The 12,759-nt window shown below is 39.5% G+C and overlaps 1 long non-coding RNA gene across 1 annotated transcript; it reads left to right on the top strand.

Annotated features, from left to right (window-relative positions):
• The first annotated feature begins 599 nt into the window (after nucleotides 1-599).
• Nucleotides 600-4,258, top strand: LOC116501346. Its single transcript, XR_004254405.1, has 4 exons — nucleotides 600-743; nucleotides 1,208-1,265; nucleotides 1,596-1,688; nucleotides 3,288-4,258. It is a non-coding gene; the product is annotated as an uncharacterized LOC116501346 (long non-coding RNA).
• The last annotated feature ends 8,501 nt before the right edge of the window (nucleotides 4,259-12,759 follow it).

Genomic DNA, 12,759 nt, shown 5'->3' with positions numbered 1-12,759 from the left:
AGCTTTCACAGCCCTTATCGGCCTTCCCACATTGCGCCCGAGCCTCTGCTGTCAAATCAGCCTTTTGTCTCCATCGGGATGAAGAAAGTCTCAGGATCTAATGAGCAGCTGTGAGTGAATACAACACAAAACCGATTCACCTTCATTTTCAGATTGCTGCTTGCTCATTTGTTTTTGTTGCTTATTTGAGCTGCTGTCAGCTCCTCTCCATGAGCGGGCAAAACCCACACACCCCTACTGCTGGTAATGAGGTGCAGAATGAGACCAGTTGACAAGGTATTTTCTCACTGAAAGGTGTTTGTGCCAGAATATTTCTTTAACATAGAGTTGCACAGAGGGAGGCACAGAGATCTAACTAGGAGTTACTACTACTAAATAGCAGAAATGTCAAATGAAATGTCAGTGGAGATCTTGAAGTAATTATACCCACTAAAAACCTCCAATTAAGATGTTACTTTCCACCAGAGACAATGGGCCAGATTCTGTATCCAAGGTAACTCCACAAAGCACTTTAGAGACAGCCTGAATGTACACCCCACTCAAAGGTACTGCAATTGATATTATTGTTTTTAATTTCATTTTACAGTAGTAGCCCACCAGGAACCTGGAAAGGACTTGTCAAAGTTATTTATCTGTTAACTGAGATGACACAAAGGCAGATTTTATGGGCCAAAAACTACTGAGGAGCATCCACCAACAATTTAGATTTCTTATACTGAACAGCAGCATCACTACTGCAGCAGGTTTGTTGTGTTCTGTGTGTTATACTTCTAGTTGAAACTCAAATCACTGCAGTTAAGCATTTAAAAAATCTTCACCATGAACTTATTTAACTTTCTGTCACAAGGAAGATGAGAAAGCTTAACAGATTCAGCTTTCACATTAAGAACATGTTCAGGGTGGCAGCACAATGCGCAGATCCACTGCAATTCATTTCTGTGCATCATAAATCCTTCAATTCCTCAATTGTCATTATAGCACACCAGGTAAATATAATATATATATATATATATATATATATATAAACAAGATGAGAAATATGGAGGAAGGATGAGCAGAATAGCAAATTTAAACCTATTCAAAAATTATACACACTTTATAAAACCCTTCCCCATGGAAGACCCTCCCAAGATACTTCTGAACAGGATGTTTTCACAGTCTCTGCTGAAGTGGTTCCTATTCACAAGTAATTTTATCTTGCATACAGGATTCATGGACCATAATTAGAGGCAGTGAAGCTCAGACATGACAAGAGGACGAAGATGGTGAGTGATTACTGTGAATCCACAGACACAGACTTTTCTACTGCGAATTTAAAAACTCTGCTTAGCTACATGCAGAATTTACATCCTTTCATACTATCCAGATTTATGGAGATTTTTTTTTTTATTTTTATTTTTTCCCCCTCACTCTTAGCCTTCTGGAGTCCTTAAATATAACTTTTGAGCTATGAAACTGTGGCAGGTTGTAGCAGGGAGATCCTATTGTGTTTTCTAGTACAGGACATTAAATACAGCTTAATGAACCATTTCATATACTAGAAGTAAAAAGTCCCCATTTACTGTAACACATTTTTCTTTAATATTTTGGGCCAGATGTTAAAACTATATAACAGGATGGAGCTTCCCAGAAAACTACAGCTCATTAAACTGGAAAAAGTCACAAGCTCTGTCACCCTATCAAATTTGGTAAGTAGTCCTGGGGAAAAGCAAGACTCACTGTGTAATGACATCATTTAGTGGTGAACTTGTAGAGTTAGACGGATGGCTCGACTTGATCTTAATGGTCTTTTCCAGTGGTAGTGATTCTACAATTCTATGATTTGGGGGCAGCAAAGCACTTGGGGTCCAGAAGAGATATGCAGGCCTGAGAAGCTATGGCCAGCTGCAGTTAGTGTAGTGCAAGCTGACAGCCTCTGGAAACACAGCTGCAAGTCTTAGACCTGAAAATCAAAACCTGCTACAAGCTGCTACAACTCCCAGTGGCTATTACAGTGTGTACGTGATATTGAAAGAGCACTGGGCACAGAAGATAACTGTATTTCTTAGGCCTTTTTTTTCCCATTATGATGTTAAAAGAGATTTTAGCTGCATGTTAGTGTAAGCGTGGTTGATCTGTAATGTAGCTTGCCCTTGTGATGAATCGTCTGGCACTTAATAGCAGGGGCCACTGTAAGAACTAACAGATGTGAAAGTCAAACTCATTATCTATATTAAAGTATTTCTAGCAAAAAAAAAAAAAAAAAAAAAAAAAAATAAAAAAAATAAGATAAAATTTGGATGCACGGTGCCTTTCTGTTTTGCAGAAAATCTCCAGCTGCCTTTTCTGGATTCAGGTTCATTTCATTTCATTTCATCTCATTTCATTTCACTTCCTACTGTTCTCCCGTACCATTACTCTCCTTTACTAGACATTATTTGATGATAATTCCTCTGTTTCTGTCAGTTTGCACACGTACACTAGAGGGATCTTGGTGTCCAGGCCTAACATTTTTGTTAAGCATGCTTTTATTTTTTAGAAGACTATATACTTTAATGCTGTGTGCCCCCTTTTTGAAAGAATGTTCTCTTTCTCTCCATGCTGGCAACTTCTATCTTTCATTTATGTGCCCAGATACCCACCATGTTTTTCCTTACCAGTTCCACACAGCTCTTGTGGTTATACATCTTGTAGTGATCCAAAGGTCTGTGGATACTACCAAAGTAAGGGATCAGCTCAGAATTAGTTGGATTGTCTCCAGGAATGTGTTTATGCTGGAATATCACTAACTCTTGGCCTTGTGACACATCATGCCCCCTCAGCCCGAAGCCTGCGATGGTCTCGTTCAGAGAACCACATCGTGCAGAAGCGGTGGTGGTTGGTGTCCCTTCTTCAGCTGCTAGTGGAGTGCTCACAGCCCTCCCAGTGCTGTGCCTCAGTGGAAGGAGCTCAGCTCTGTGTCAGTTTGTCCTTCCTGGTTTAGATTAACATTATGCTATTACAGATTTGGCTCAGTGCTCTGCAGCTCTCTGTTCATATGGGGAATCAATAACATTAATTGTGAGAATTGCTTTTTCCCCTCTAAAAGATGATAGCTGTTTTGGAATAATTTCAGGTGTTTGGGTAGCTGCTTTGCTTTGACATTGACACTTGCCCCTTTAGTTCCTTTCTTTCACACAGTCTTCCTACTGCAGGAAACCTGCAAGATGACTTGTAATGCAGAAGACTTTATTCAGTCTCCAGAATGCTCTTTTTGTTCCTTTGGAAGTCAGCAGGGAACTTAAATATGTTTCTTGCTTTCTCTCCAGGTTTACCTTTTGTCAGCATGAAAGCACCTGGCAGAACTGGCACAATCATCCATGCCAACACCACCCAGCTACCGAAGCGGCCCACAAGTGAAGCACCCTGAAAGGCCTGGTATAGGGCCTTAGTGTGTCGACTATATCTGGATGGTGACAGAATAAAAATGTTTACCAGGCAGGCTTATAAAACCAGTGCTTTCCTCTTCTCTCTTTTGTCAATAGTTTCAATCAGAGTCAAATCTGATATTGTGAAACTTAGTCTGCATTTTTTGAAGGGTGTACTTAATTCTTTCAATTCTCTTTTAGCATTTCTTGGCAATATATATACTTCACATTACAAGAATTATCTGATCTAATTATTTTAGTCCTTGCAGCCACTTGCTTCCAATTGCTTCCCTCACCTTTGGAGTAGATAATTGCAAACCCTGATGCTTGATGTCCACTAATCACCCACTTGCAGTATTGATCTGCAGCCTTCAGGTCTCCTAGAGATGAGAAATGACCACCTAATTACTTGAATTCTGAAAAAAAGATACATCTGGGAAACGTGACATACTGAGAGTTTTATACAGGAAATGACATTACCAGAGGCTTCACCTGTCCCCCAGCTCTGCCTGAAAAATAAAAACCATCTTCCAGAGTCCCACCAATACACCCTTCTACCATGACTGATGACTTGAGCTTTTGGATGTTCTCCTGTTTAACAATTTGCACCACTACCTGTTTCCTTTCACAGCTTTCAGAAGATTATACATGGATAAGAAGAACAAAATACTTGTTGTTTTTATTTCCTTTCTATGTTCTTAGAAGAGTTTCATTCATGTGCTGGAATCAGAAACTCCCGTTTTCAGTTCATATACATACCCATGTAAATAAATCAGGTAGAGGCACAAGTTCAACAGACGAACTCCCTCCCACAGAGATCCAATCAAAGCTTGCTGGGCTAGGTTTTATTCTAGCAAAAAAAAAAAAAAAAAAAGCCTCAGGTTTTCACTGCTGAAGCACAAGCATGTACTTTTCATAAAACATATGCATATACTCAATGCTTTACAACCTAATTATGATCTTGGGTTTAAATGATTTATATGCTGCACTGAAATCTGCACTTTTAAAGGCATTTTGTGAAAAAAAATACAGATTGAGGACAGGCAGAAAAATTAGGAAGATTACAAAAAACAAATAAGCACCAAAATTCTTCTGCCTTGTACCATGCATTATTAAACATTAATAAATTCCTCAGAATGTCTTACTGCTTAATTGTCTGTTTTGAAAATGAATTATTAGTGAAATGGACATTTTTAGCTTTAACTAAGCAGGAGACCTTGTGGTATGAAGACCTCTGTGTTAAATCACCCAAGAGAGTGGTTTTGCCTGCAGTTCAAATGTAAGTACCTGCCTTTCCAATTACCTAATAATTTCTTTCTGCTGTATGGTCACCCCTGGGTGCAGGCCATTATCACAGGTAGAGACAGAAAAGTTGGCTCGCTAGCAATTTTTAAACAAAATCATGCTTTTGATTCCTTCCTTTACAGCTTATCTTTCCCTTTCCACGTTCACTGGTTCAGAAGAAAAGGGGATTCTGTGGGTCTGATGTGTGTGATAAAAAGTCAAGGCACCAAAAAATTGACATGATGTATTGGAATCGCTGCATTAAATTAGAGCAGGCACCTCATTGGCCCAGTAGATTTTATTTCACAGAAGTCAAGCTTTGATGGAAGAGGCCTAAACATAGAGCTAGATAATTAGAGCCTTACCTGCTTGAGCAACTTTTTCCCACTCCCTCACCTCCACCAACTCACATAGCAGTTACTGGGGGCCAAACAATAGGCTGGGGTTTTAAGTAAACTGCTGTAATTTGTTTAGCACACGTAATGCAATTGTGGATTTTCTGGTACCTATATCCCATCCAATTGTCTAATTTCTCTGTAAGATAGTACAAAACTCTTTCCTCAGTTATATTTGAGGTAATACATTGCATGGCTAATTGTATATTTAAAAATTACTTCTTCTGCCTTTGAGTTTCATGGATACTCCCTCAAGAGAAGGTAAATAAGACAATCTAATTTACTTCTTTATATTGCATATTCTTTCATGTGCCAAATTCCTTCCTTATGTTCCTCCTTTAGGTTAACAGCCTGTATTTCTTTACTCACTTATCACTCTAAAAACCTTTCATCATCACTGTTAGTCTTTGAAATGTGATAATATCCGACAGGCCCCCTTTTTCAGGTTAGGGCTAAGGGAAATGCAAGTGGTGGTTAGACTGTACAATGGGGTTATGGAAGGATAATGAGAAGCAGTGGATGGGAGAGTGAAAGAGAATGAAAAGGCATGATGGAAGGATGGGGAAAACATGACACAGTTAAGAAAAATAATGAAGAAAGTGAATCATTAGATACTATGTGATACTGGTACAAAGGGATTCCAAGTTACTGTCCGTAGGAGGCAATGAGGCAACCTCCCTGCATTCTCCCAGGGGTTCACAGGGTAATATTTAAATCCTTTCCTACAGGGAATGAATCCCCCTTTTTTCTTTTGGAGAAAGTATTGGAAATGGTCACAATTGGGGTCCCAGCCAAGTCACAGTCAGGTGGCAAATTAAACACCAAGAACTGGAATTAGGGGATGGTGGTGGTGTGTATGAGGGTGGTATATTCTGAAGCTGATGAGGAGAGTAACTGTAGTAATTTCTTCATTCTAACTTCAGCAACCTAATCACAAGAAACTGAAATGTCTTTGCCTCATTTTGGTTTGCCTTTTTTTTTTTTTTAAATAATTTATACATCTGCCCATCTGATTGGCTTGGTGTCCTGGTCAGGCAGTGTGGGACCATTCTGGCCACCAGGTTTTGCACCATGGATCTCTTACAACAGACTGCTGGATGCTGTCACAGCCAAAGCCCCAAAGCTGTTATGAAGGGGGATTTGAGAAGTAATTGACAGCAAGTCCAGTAGCTATGAAGTCTACCATTGATATGTTAGATGTAGACCCTACAGAGAACTAACAAAAAAAGGATTCCTCACAAAACATGCAGAAAGCTGTAGAATTCCTTGCTGCAAGATTACATGAGAGCTACAAGTTTAAAGGGTTTAAGAGGAACCATGAAGAACTCAAGGAAAATAAATCAATTGGGACTCTTTAATATATATATAAATGTTCTCCACTTGAAGAATAATGGGTGCCAAAAGGAGATTGGAAACTGAAGACTCTTAAGGGGGCATATATTTGTTTGCCTGTTTCTTAAAGTTGTTTTTTGTTTTGTTTTGGTGCTGAGATGGTGTGAAAAGGTACAGTAATTGGTATATTCTGAAACAAGATGAAAATATAAATGTATTATGATGTACATACAAAGGATACTCCTTGTGACACCAAAATTTAATGAGCATGGATATATGAGCACCAGAATGACCAGAAAAGTCATTCCTTGCAAATGATTCCTTGCAAAACAAACAATCCCTCACCTGTATGTCCAAGTATTAGAAATATAGGTACCTCAAGGGAGGCTGTAGCGAGGTGGGGGTTGGCCTGTTCTGCCACGTGCCTGGTGACAGGACGAGGGGGAATGGGCTTAAGTTGAGCCAGGGGAGTTTTAGGTTAGATGTTAGGAAGAACTTCTTTACTGAAAGGGTTGTGAGGCATTGGAACAGGCTGCCCAGGGAAGTGGTAGAGTCACCATCCCTGGAAGTCTTCAAAAGACGTTTAGATGTAGAGCTTAGGGATATGGTTTAGTGGGGACTGCTAGCGTTAGGTTGGAGGTTGGACTCGATGATCTTGAGGTCTCTTCCAACCTAGAAATTCTGTGATTCTGTGATTCTGTGAATGACCTACACACTTTCAAGACATGAGGCTGGAGTCAAAGAGGATAATTTTAACAGATGAGGAACATAGAAGAACTAATAGTTTTACAGCACAGTAATTTTCACACATTCCTTCTCATGTTAAATCACTATTATTCTACAGAAGGAAATGACTTGTCTCTTTTGCTCTCTCACAAATGTTAATGATTTGATCATCTCTCCCCTTGCTAACATTCTCCTATACTCATCAGGTGGTAGGCAACCTATTTCCATGAAGTGTCCACATCTAGTACAAACATAATAGTTAAAACTGCTACTATTGCTCCCAAACTGCAATTAAAGCATGCTGTTTCTGCTGCAGACCTAAGGAATGGTTTGTGTACCTGAAAATTCATCAGTTTTTCCCACCCAAATTAGTTGTAATGGAAAAATTACAACCCTCTCTGCAAGTTTTGCACCAAATAACAGAAGACAAAACTTGGAAGAGATACAAAGGAGGGAGATAAGAAGCCCAAAGAAGACAGAATATACAAGTCATTATACATCAGGTGTATTAGATACCTACTAGTTTGAGAAAACCAAAAGTGAAGGACCAGTGAGAATGTGACAGATTATTTTATCTTGGAAACTGACAAGGATCAGTCATTATTTCCAAACCTCCCCACACCAGGCTGGTGTTTAGGGGCTGGTGTTTAGGGGCTGGTATTACCAAACATGTAAATAGGGACAAACTCTCCTTTTCAAACACTCTTCAGTCTTTCCATCAAAACACAGACAGCTTGGGACGATCAAAATTAAGGGAGAAGCAGTATCACAGCTTCCTGCTAGAAATTGTAGGATTTCTGAGCCAGGGCTACTTGTGTCAAATTGCCACAGTTCTGGCATATGCTCTCTCTTCCCATGCCAGTTTTTTGAAATGTTGTTGAGCCATGTGGCCACATACTGCCAAATTCTGTCATCAGCATGAACAGGATAATCCACAACATTTGGGACTCTGCAGATGGATTAAACTTTCTGTTTGCTGAAGCTCTGGTGATGAAAGAAGAGGAACAAGAGGAATAAAATGGTCATTTCTAGTTATTGCTTCCGAGCAAGAAAGGAGACCTTTCTGAACTATATGAACTGCAGAAGATGTGCAATTTTCCCTCACTACTAGTTGGTATTTAACAGTGCCAAAGGGCTAGCTAAGTAATTACTAGCTGAGTAATGAAGCAGCCAAATGGTGAAGGCCATGGCCATGCAGATCTCATGGATTTCAGAAGAGCAGCATTGTGGTTCCTGTTGTGGGGAGATGTTGTGTGACAGCATACTGAGATGCAGCACTGGCATTAACTGTCTCTGCCCGAGGATGGGACTCCATCGAATTTTTGCTGTCTAAAGCATCTCCTGTACTCAACAGGTGGTAGGCAACCTTTTTGCTTGAAGTGTTCAGACTAGCTTCCTAGAATCACTACACAGTCCCTGGAGAGAGAGGTACCTTTGCAGCCTGATCCATTGCTCTTTATTTATATGTACTTGTTTGAATTTTATATGTGTTTCTTAGGACAGTCTGACATCCTCTGGAAGTGCCTGCCTGTCTTGGCTATAGAGGTACGGAGCCTAGGCAGCTGACCTATAACAATAACATTTAAACACAGGCAGGATGAATCCTCTTTAGTCTCTCAGCACCCAGTGATTGAAATGCTGTTTTCTCACAATTTTAGGATGTTTTCATCATCTTCTTTTCTCTCTCTCTTGAGTGTTCTGTGAGAAGGCCAGGTGTTTTCCAAGTCATTTCCCTCTTGCTAAAGGTTTTCTGTAGCAGAAGGTGGAGCTTGGCTGGCTGTCAGCCTGCAAAGGACAGCAGGCAGGGAGGTAGAAAGAGCATCTTTGTCTGTGTAGCCTGCTGTCTGTGTTGGAGGAGAGTTTTGAAGCAGAGGAGCTTTGATATAGCTGACCTAAGTCGTTTTGATTGAAAACTGCACACATGAGAAGTTCTCTTAAATGTATTGAGAATGACAAGGTCAATGTTTTGCAGAAACCTTTAAGGTGGCAACTCACTGGCCTTCTTCAGAATAGCTCAATATGGTGCATATCACTGCATTCTGGTGTGGAAAAATCAAATTAAATGACAAGACATGTAAGAAAAGTAAACTGCTATAGATAGGAGAAAACAAAGATTTAAGATATTGGTGTAAAACAGAAAAAGAAATGAGTGAGTATTTCCAAGTGAATTGTTTTAATAATGATGAAAATACATGTACAGGTAAGGTCTTCCCAACGTAAGTTCTGTTTGTGTGTGAGTCTGTAGTAAGGGAAAGGCCTCATGTAATTGCCAGTTCTCATGTAATTGGCAGTTATGTATTTCTCTCTGCAGAGGATATTGTATATACACAAGAAGTTATTTATCCTAATAATTAGAAAGTGAAACATCTGAATTTTATCTGAGGCTCTTGTTCTTTACCTCTTCATTTCTTACATCTGAATGTAGCTACTGCTGTGGACCCACATCCCCTTCCTCTTCTGGAACCAGCCTTTAATGAGTGACATTAGTCATTAGTAATGTGTATATTTGCTGGAGCAGCATCACTTGTCTCACAGTAACTGAGTACCCACTAATGGGTTTATTATCCACCAACCAGACTATGGTTGTAGTTTGTCTTCATATCTTTTACTGAGCAAAAATACAACACGGAGAACAATACACAGGGAGAGAGAGGAAAAAAAAAATATATATATATATATATAATTCTGACATATACAAATACATCTAATTAAATTATGAGCCATTAACATTAAATCGATTGCTGTTTCATCCAGGGAGCTGAGAGACAGAAAAAGTTTCAAAGCTGTACCTGTGTCTACTCTATCAGGCAGTGGAAATTTTTGCTGTAAACAACAACCATCTTTAAAGGTAATCATAGAAATTGTGGATAAAACAGTCTCTTGATGGTGGACATAGCTGTTAAGAACTTTAATACAGGAAAATACAAAACCAGTGTAGTCATATTCATTATCATCTGCAAGGGAAGACTTCTGAGATTATTACGTTATTCACATGCCCTATTGCTTTTCCCTTCAGGTTGAGATCCTCATTACTCAGGAAACCTGCAAGTTTTTGAACACTCTCTCTGTACTGCTTGGCCTAGCCTAGAATTACTGTAGATAAGATAAGAAATAGTTTAGTTTGTACCAAACTTTTTCAACTCACTGATGTGTTTTTTTCCTCAGTCAATTAAGGTCAGTATTTTTTAAGGTTTTATCCAAAGCTTGTGATACCAAGTGGTCTTTCAAAGCTTCTAGGACCTGAACACACATGGAAATATTAAAATCTCTCTTATTATTTTAAAAAGACAAGTCAAGACTTTGTATTTTACATTACAACACTGCAAAAATAAACACATTTGAGATCTTGATGATATACTCTCATCTATTCTCTTATCTATGAATGAGTTTGCTTGTCTCAGTCCTCTCACAAACCATTATCACGTTTGCTCACAGATAACTTTTTCTAAGATGTGGAAGATGGCTCAGATTCTGCGTGCAGCAGAAGGCCTAATGGGAAGGCAGCAGTTATCTCCATTATTACCATGAAGATTGTTGGATGAACTTTCTACCAATCAGGTCAGGAATCTGCTACCTACCCAAAGGTGAGGGTTTGGGAAGTAGTAGGAGCAGACTTTTTAAACCAAAGGGCCCTGCTGAGAAATGTGGAGCCCTTTGATGGAACTAGCACCACTGAACCCTGGAGCAGAAGCTGTTCTAGAGAAGGAGAAAAGGCAGAATTCACCTGATCAAAGCTGTGCTGTTAGAAGACTGTGCATTTGGCGTACTGTCCCTGGATAAGGCTCACTAGATATCAACAGAAAGAAATTAATTTCATGACCCTCTACAGCTTTCCAACTCTCTCTCCAGAGCACGTGCCTATAGATTGCCTCCACTAAATTAAATATCCAACTAAAATGATGTGCAGGTAATTTCCATGCTTGTTGCCCTGAAATATTAGCCAAATATTCAATCTAACAAGTCACGCTTTGAGCCTGAATACTTTAAGCATGCATCAGAGTCCTTGGAACTGACCTAATTCATCCTCCATCCTTGACTGTGTTCTCTGCCTGTCTTGCATAACCAGGAGTACACCTGTGCTCAGGGTGTGGTTTTGCAAATTGGGAACATTGGTCCTGTGAAGTGCTTTGAAGTCTGAAGAAAAGAACTGACTTTTAAATTATATGTGGGTACTTTGACCATCTTTTGAAAAATCTGTTTAAATCAAAGGGGTTTCCAAATGAAAAGAAAGAACATAACGGGGTATTTAAATTACATACATGACCAACAGAAAGGCAAGTTTCATGCAGTGAGAATGAAAATTTAATCTGACATATGAACAGCTAGTTACAATTTCAAAAAGCATTGCAGAGGTTTTGGGTTGATTTCCCATTTCAGATGATGTCAGTAACAATCTTACTAGGTAGAAGCGTTTGGATGCTATCTTGATCCCTGATAATTAGTAACAGTGATAAATGTATAGTACATAGACACTGGCCACTCATTTCACAGAAATCACAGCATTTCATCTAATTTTGCATGCCATGAGGTGGCTTCAGGTTCAGCTCACTTGCCCTCATTCCCTCTCCCATTATGCAGTGTGGTGGCCCCTGGGAGCTTATGCAGAATCAGCTCATCATCGATCCTTCCAAACTGATCCCCATAAATAAGTACTTCAGAAGCATCTCTGTAGTTGCTGCTCTGACAAGGGAGCAAGTCTTTTCCCCTTACCTCAGAGTAACTCACTATGTCCTACCAAAGCTGATGTAGGTTTTGCTTCATTTGGGATGACTGATGTTTTAAATATTTATAAACCAGTGGTCATAGTGAATCATCCACAGCAGGACAGTACTTGAGTGTTTTCCTTTTTTTTTTTTTTTTTTTTTTTTTTTTTTTTTTTTTTTCCCCGAGGAAACTGCACAGCACTTACTTGCTGTTTCTAGGTGTAAAAAAAAAATAATCCTGTAAGTTAATCAAATCACTGGATCTGGACCTTAGCCGTGTACATTTTGGCAGCTCTACAGAATTCAGTGGTTCTCTGCTGGTTGACCGTCCCCTAACGATGCAACCCCCTGTGCCTCCACCAGTAAAGATGCTGGGGGATTATTTACATGTTGAAGTTTGGTTTAGGCTTTAGATTTGTTGGAAAGACATGGGAATGCCTGTTAAAAGACCAGACTGTGAGCAGTGTAGTTAACAGAAGAACTTGTCCACCAAACTTATTCTTCTATCAATTGGTACATATCCTAGTAGGTCTTAAAAAAAGCCATCATCACATCTCATAAAGACACCTGAGTCCCCTACCAAGGGGTGGGACACCATTCCTGGTGTTTGCTAGGTAGTTTATGCCTAAGCTGCCTTGAGGCTCTACTAACTGATGAGCTCATTCTTATGTATTACTGTAAAGCTGTTGCTGTGCAGCAGCACTACTACTTGACTCACTCTATCATAAAGAAAGGTGCTTTGCTTTGAACAGTGCCAGTGACCTTCAGAAATAAATGAAAAGTTCAACCAGCCACCAAACTGTGCTGAGGTGGGGGAAAGAAATGACAAAAATATCACAGTATTGATATTGGGGGCATGACCTGAATATAAATAAATATAAATTAATCATTATATATTCCTTGTATGGGTCACAACATTTCTTGCTTCCTCTG

Source organism: Aythya fuligula, chromosome 1 (genome assembly GCF_009819795.1).
Source record: "Aythya fuligula isolate bAytFul2 chromosome 1, bAytFul2.pri, whole genome shotgun sequence".
NCBI classification, from domain to species: domain Eukaryota; kingdom Metazoa; phylum Chordata; class Aves; order Anseriformes; family Anatidae; genus Aythya; species Aythya fuligula.
Note: the sequence above shows the minus strand (reverse complement) of the source record. Positions and strands in the feature narration are given on the sequence as shown.